The 7,596-nt window shown below is 31.6% G+C and overlaps 1 long non-coding RNA gene across 5 annotated transcripts; it reads left to right on the top strand.

Annotated features, from left to right (window-relative positions):
- The first annotated feature begins 2,550 nt into the window (after positions 1-2,550).
- On the top strand, positions 2,551-5,955 carry LOC117691493 (uncharacterized). 5 transcript variants are annotated; one of them, XR_010709498.1, is made up of 6 exons: positions 2,551-2,696; positions 2,793-2,851; positions 2,955-3,092; positions 4,809-4,886; positions 5,270-5,328; positions 5,515-5,955. It is a non-coding gene; the product is annotated as an uncharacterized lncRNA (long non-coding RNA). The 5 variants fall into 5 exon arrangements; XR_010709496.1 differs by lacking the exon at positions 5,270-5,328; XR_010709497.1 differs by having other exon boundaries at positions 5,270-5,955.
- Positions 5,956-7,596: the final 1,641 nt, after the last annotated feature.

The following is a 7,596-nucleotide window of genomic DNA, read 5'->3' as shown; positions in this document are numbered from 1 at the left end:
GTAATCACAATATGCCCCAATTGTTCTTGTCGGTGTATTGCATTGAGCAATAATTGGCCGTCCGGGGGGTAGCCGTCTGATGCTACATAGGTCATTAAGGAGGGCATTTCAGATGTTGTCCTGAATTTTGTGTATTTTAGGGAGCAGGTAGAAATGACCGCATTCAAGCATCGGCTTTTGTTCTTTAAGAAATCGAAGAATATCTTTATCAATGGAGCCCCTTGCGTGCATTTCATTAATTCTCTTTTGAATTAGATCGTGTATTTGTTGTAAGTCAGGTTTTTGTACTTGCATGTAATGTTTTGAAAGTAATTGACGCTCCGCCTCAGAAATATACTGATCTCTCTGTTCATTATAACTATAGTATTACTTTTGTCAGCTTTCTTTATAACAATATGGGAATTGTTCTTTAGCGAAGAGAGTGCGTTTCTTTCGCTTTTTACCAAATTATCTCTGAGTGTTTGTTCAATTCATGATATAATTTGATTTACCCTGTCAACATTTATTCACTTTGATATTTTGTTATATTTAAGAATAAGACGAACCAATAAACGCTTTACAACATCTTTATCAAAATTGCTCTCAATAAACTTAAAATGTTATAATACAACAATGCAGTTCTTAAGGTTGCAATGAAATATGAATTATGTTGTATAGTATATATAAAGCCATACACGAAGTTCTTTATGTTTTAGTACCTGATAACTTAAAAGAATAGAGTATTTCAGATGATATATATGCTTATCAATACACTTCGTATGATTTAGTTTTTTCGTCAATTAATATGTGGTTAAAACATCAAAATGAATATCGTTGAACCTTCATTAAAAAGATCAGCACTACTTTGTAATACTTAACTTCACTTTATTCCATCTATTTTTTTTTTTATTTTTCTAATTGATATAAAATGTATAAATATAAACAGATTCTTCTGTTAACTTTTTTCAATAACAAGTAAAAGTGTTTTTCAAAGGACATTAGAAACAGGAAGAGAAAAACAAAATTATAAGCATCGTGATTCTGTTTTTGTTACCCTCTCGTACTGCTCATTATATATGGATTAGAACTGGAATGAACAGGAAGAGCTATGGATTAAATCTTTTGTCAAATATTATCAATTGTATCGTAATAAACTACGTTTAGACCAACATAAATTAAAAATCATTTCGTAGTTAAATCAAATGAAATTTAGAAAAAAAAAGTAAAAAAAAAAAAAGCGATTAAGAAGATTTGGAGGGAATAAAGCGGCCGAGCCTCTTTCTAATCGTAAAAATTTACTTAAGAATCAACTTAAGTTTATTTGAGAATAAAGAAACTAGAATCATTAAAATACAACTTTAGGGAGTTATATAGATACAACTTGAAAAGTTAAACTAATTTTCGTTATATTCCAGTTTTACATTACGTTCATTAATTTGTGTTAGAAGTACATGTAATGCCCGATGTGATAGGAGAAAAAAAGTGACAGTTAATTGTGATCATTAGTCTGTCAACTCAACAAAAGAAGAATAGTATCATACATTATAGAATGTAAGGTATAGAATATCGTATGGTTTCTGTAAGTAGGGCGTAGGCGTCAGAACATAGGGGGTCTAAGGGGTGGGGGTGGGGTGTAGTTTTTGCAAAATTACACGTAAACCATAATGATCAACTTCTATTTCTTGCCAAGATTTTTTAAAAGTCCCACTTCCACTCTCAATTTGCTTTCGACGTCACTGTAGTGTATTATCGTGTTCCTAAATTGTAATCAAAGTACTGACGAGAGTTGATTTTATTGATATCATTTTTATGCTAAAATCAACGATATGTAATTTTGGTTGGCATGTAGTTTCTTAGCTGTATAAGAATAATTTTGCGCACATTTTTTCCAATCTCAATTTTTTTTGGCTATTCTAAGAAGAATTCCGAGCTACATGCATAGTGTGGTAAAACCCCACACATAATCATCTAATTTGACTCAGAACATAGAAACGTATCATTTACATAATATTTCAGGTCAGCTGAATTTTTTCAGGTTAATACAAATTTTCAAGTCTTTCATATTTTGTATGAATAATTCATATGGATGTCATTTCATCATATTTTTCTACCACAATCAAACGGAAATATAATAATCAAACAAAGTCAGTTTTTAATGCAAAAAATAAAAGAATATAATTTATATAAATATAGAGACAAGACTAAAAATTTCATTTTAATAAACAAATCAAGGAAACATTGTATACATGTTTACATACGGCCTGCATTTTTAATAAATTATTTTGGCCTTTTCACTTGCAAACGGTTTTGCTTTTTTTTTTTAATTTGCCAAGACGAAAATGTGCTTCCAAAAAGACGAATTCAAACATTTTAATTTGCCGAGTTTTAATTTGTTTGCTTACAACGAGGGCTAAAGTTATGTATCCTTGCATTTATTAGTCGGAACGTATCCTTTTGCAAGAGAGAAAACAGTCAGAACCAATGTTTTATATATCATGTTTCGAAATTTTAAACACATCTTCAAGGAAGAAGGAAGTTTTTATATTGTATAAAACGCGTGAGAGTAACTAATTTATCGCAATCAACATCTAGTGAAATCATGTCATTATAACTTTCATTGAAAAATCAATGTTTGGTGTTGAGCATTTAATTCCGTTTATATTATTTTGGATATCCACGGTTTGTAAAGGTTCAGCAACGCAAGGACCATGTAAAAAGTATTCACTTTGATTTTGTTCGGAGGAAGTATTGATGTGTTGATATATTTTTGGTGAGAATGAGGAAGTAACCGTTTATTGTTATTGATATTTTAGTAGGTTTAAAGGTTGCTGCCCGGATACTTCCTGGAATAGTCAGAATCAAAAATGTGAGCGTAAGTAGTTTTTATACATTATAAAAAACTTGGTTCCATACTTTAGTATCATGGATTTTAAATATTCTACATACATGTATATTATTCTCTATTTATTTTTTAGCATGTGTGCTAGGTTTCTTAGGGGAAAACTGTTCATCACGATGTCCTTATCCTACATACGGACGGGATTGTCAAGAACTGTGTAACTGTAGCAAAGATATGTGTGATGTATCTACTGGATGTCAAAGTTTTACCACAGGTTATAATGTACTTTTTTCTATAGCGAAACCACAGGCACAATAAAAAAACAATATTTGTATTACTTCTTAAAAAACAACTTTCACTATTATCGTTACAAGCTTAAGACAAGATGACAAAGTATGCAATGTAGTTTGTTGATTGTTCTTCAAGCATGTGAATGTATATACTATACATTGTAAATATATTGTAAATTATATTAGGATACAAGCAGATAAAACGTCATGAAAAAACAATCCTTGCAACGATGCATTAAAAAGTATAGGCTACCAGAAACATAGATGCTAGAGGACAGGACCGACCCCCCCCCCCCCCTCAAGTATCTAGACTCCCAGATACTCCTAATTTACAGAGGAGAAATGATGTTTTTAATGCTTGTTTTTTGCGTAATTTTGTTAATGAATGGACACATCATATTATAAATATATCATAAAAGGATTATATAAAGAAAAAATTAGTAAAGTCCTGGAAGTCTAGATACTAGGGGGAGGGAAGGGGCCGGTCTTGTCGTCATGCACCTGTGACCAGAAATAATCCAAAAATGCTCAGCTAAACCAAACCTGATTGATTTGTTGAAACAGTTTATCCTTTTGTACATGTAATTTTAATCAGCAAATTAGGGTACATGCTGATGTTAACTACTTAAACACATATATCCTTTGAGGAAAATGCAATGACTAAATAATGTTATATACAATCTATGTTTAAAGTTATCTACAGTAAAAAGATACAGGTAAATATCGGTATCCCGAACATATGATATCTCAAATCCCCCGCTTATGTCGAAATATACTGCCGATGACTCCCCTCCCCTGTTTTCTTTATATAAATAGTTTTTAAAACTCCTGATATCTCAAATACAGTAATCTCGAAGATCCGTTGATGACAACGTATTTTGAGAGACCGAAGCCCTAATTGCACTTGGTTTATGTCGAAGTGGAGTCATTTTTCCGGTCAACTGAGCATGATATGTGTAATTACTTCACAACTTTTTGACCGGGGCGATTTTCACACCTTTCAAAACCAGTGATACCTCAAACAGCACGATGTAAGTTAATTAGGATGGTAAATTGGGTGTTAGGTACAATTAATACGTAATTAAAAAATTCATATTAAAATACAGCCACGATTACATATAATGTGTTTGATAAAACAAAATTTGTATGGAGAATCGATTTAACATTGATAACTGCCAATTTAAAAGAAAACTTATTTAAGTTCAACAGAAACGGTTAATGTATTAAAACACGAATCCTGTAAAGGGCCTTCAGGTTCATCGTACAAGGGTTATTTTCAAGATGAGTACTATAGCTATGAGCGTAATGAATTAATACAAAATACGTTAGTTCACAAACACAAATGTATAAAAATATGTTATGTGAATTGTGATTCTAGATAATTTATTTGTGTCTTTTTTTAAATTTTCAAATCTGTATTCTGCATTTCCTACGTGATAAATTTTGGAAATGACATGACGAGAATTGTTTTGAACTGGCGAGCGTGGAGAAGATGTGAAGTCGTTTTATTAATGAAATATTGATTTTATAATTTGATTGGTTTTACAAATATACAACTGCTGTTCTAAAGTTACTGTCGTATATTTGTGACCTTTGACAGAAGCACACAAGATAAAAATCATTGTAAAATCTAACTTTAAAAACACACATCTCAAAGCCATGTTAAAAGGTTTCTGAATTATATTATTAATTATTACTAGATATCCATAGTTTGCCTTGGTTTTCGGAGAACGAACGGAATACACCAAGTTCACTGTCTTATTTCACGCCTATAGCAGGTGAGACAATTAACGATCTCAATTTGTTTTGTGTGCCAGTTTCATATCGAAATAATTTTGTTCTCATTTAAGCCATGCAAATCATTCTTTGAATTTCATATATATAGCAAACCTAAATATTAAAAAAATTGTGTTATAAGAAAAACAATTCAGGTTAATATTTGCTTTCTACTTAAAACTTGAGCTACATTTGACTGGAGATAATCATAAATGTACTTTAAAATTCTGAAATAAAATGATCTATTAATCTCATCATTTATGAGCGTGCCTATCGACTCATTAAGGTACCTTTTACATTTTTTACTTACACATGCAGTATACCGCTAATTATGCGACAATATGTTAGTTATTTTTTAATTCGTGATCTCCCTTTGCCTAAAAAGAACTATCCTGAAGGTGCCGAGCACAAGGTATATGATAACATTATGACGGAAAGTGTACGGTGAGTTCACCATGTATCTGACTCATTTTGGATCGATTAACTTTGTATAAAACTGCTTGTATCCGCGTGCTATTTCAATTATGTCTAAATTATATCAATATTCATCGAGATTAAGAATCTAAGTATTGCAGAGTTTGACAAAAGTAATAATCCACAGTTAACATTAGATGAACTTATATTTTGTAGATCACTGGCAAGTTGGCAGTAACCCTTAAACCCTTATATTGATATGTGAACCATCACTTCATTGTGTTACATGTAACATCTTTATGGCTTATTTAGATATCAGTTCAGGTATCTGACAGGTGACAGCTCAACTATTGATATGTATTTGAAATTGTACTAAATACATAAATAAGACCATGTACATATACACCATAAATGTTTAGAATCTAAATCTGTTTTGAAATGTTTGAAAAAAAAGATTAATAAGTTAAAACAGCTAGTTTTTTGCGCCGGAAATTGCAACTTTTTAACTTGAAAGGAACTATTGATCACTGGTACTCAACCCAGTTGTTTTTCTAACTTAGAAGCTATTATAATTAAAATGTTCAGTAAACTACTTGTGACTATTTCTCTGATATATCCTATATGTTCCTTTTCATTTGTTAAGTTTTGAAAATTTGATTTCATTTTTTTAAATATAGTAATGTACAATTATTTAATGCTTGAGCAGTCAATAGACCAGACGATTTTTCCCGAGGTGCAGGGGACAGTTCAGTATGATCTATTGCCCAAGGCCAACGGCCGAGGGCAATAGATCATACTGAGCTGTTCCCTGCACCAAGGGAAAAAATCTGGTCTATTGACTGTTCAAGCATTAAATAATTGTTTTATTACCTAATTTCTTGTTTAGTTTTCGGGGTTTACAATTTGCATATTGCAGATGGTTTTCGTGCCATGATTATGCAATATACTCAGATTTTGTTTCATCTTTTACATGCACAAAACCTGTTGCATGCATTACAACATCTCAATTTAATATTAGTTTATACAAAGAAGGGGGAGTCTTCCGCCAATAAGATTTTAAATAGTCTTTTACCTTATATAAAGCTTCAAAACTGTTGATTATTTGATACTCCATTTTGATAGTACTAAAACAGCGTTTATATAAAGGAATATACATTCCCTAAGAACTATCGAAAGGATGTAACATTAACAAACCCGCGTTCTGAAATACGTTGCAGGTTCAATAGATTCAGTAGGTCTATTGACCGGCGGTCCAATAGATCGCAGTCTATTGACCGGCGGTCCAATAGATCGAAGTCTATTGACCAGCAGTTCAAAATAGACGCAAATATTTAATTTGTTTAATTTATTTAATAAAACAACAAAATCCCTTTGATTAGGTAATAACACGGTATATTAAACTATATATTAAACTATCAGGTCTAATTGATCATGTTACCTGCATGTTATCTACATGTAACTTTTAATATATAGTTTGTGATTTCAAGTATACATGTATATCGTAGAAAATCATAATCGGGGTTTGAGGTTAATTATTTTATATTATTACTTAAAAATATACAGTTTTCAATAGAGATCAATTTGTGAATCTACCTGAATCACCCCCTAACTGATATCTGGACTGTAAGCTGTAAAAGATTTTCGGGGCTTAATTAAAGGGTTTTTTTCCCTCGAAAGTTCATGTTTCTTCTTCGTTGAACTATTCTGTATGTATCGTTACATGTATAGGACTCAAAAGGTGGGCAACCAACTTTATGAATCTTTAGTCTGAACTCTTCTAACGTTTAAACAAATAGTTTGTATATAATGTGCTTTATATTAACTCTTCTCTGATACTGTTAGACTTTAAGGTTTTTTCTTAGTTGATCCAGAAAGCTTCGAAAAACACATACATTAGTTGCATTTCGGATGAACTATAATTTCTCTGAGATTCATTCATTATTACGAGTGTCGGACAGTGAAGTTCCACCGAGGGGACGAGATTCACGATCTAGGACGAGGCTTTGCCGAGTCCTAGACCGTGAATCTTGGCCCTGAGGTGGAATTTCACTATCCCACACGAGCATATAATGAATAATTATTTTTCTCGCATGTTTTACCTTAAAAAATTATGTTTGACAACTTTATGTTATGACGTTCAAAAGATTACATCGTGTTTCCCTCCGCGTGATTCAAATAGTGCAAGTCAAACTGAGAGCATACGCCAGTTTTTTATTTAAAGATATGATAAATTGTAATTAATTAATCAACACAATTATCTAATGGATAATCTCAATGTACCACTTTGCATTTCCCTAC

This window comes from Magallana gigas, chromosome 9 (genome assembly GCF_963853765.1).
Source record: "Magallana gigas chromosome 9, xbMagGiga1.1, whole genome shotgun sequence".
NCBI classification, from domain to species: Eukaryota; Metazoa; Mollusca; class Bivalvia; order Ostreida; family Ostreidae; genus Magallana; species Magallana gigas.
Note: the sequence above shows the minus strand (reverse complement) of the source record. Positions and strands in the feature narration are given on the sequence as shown.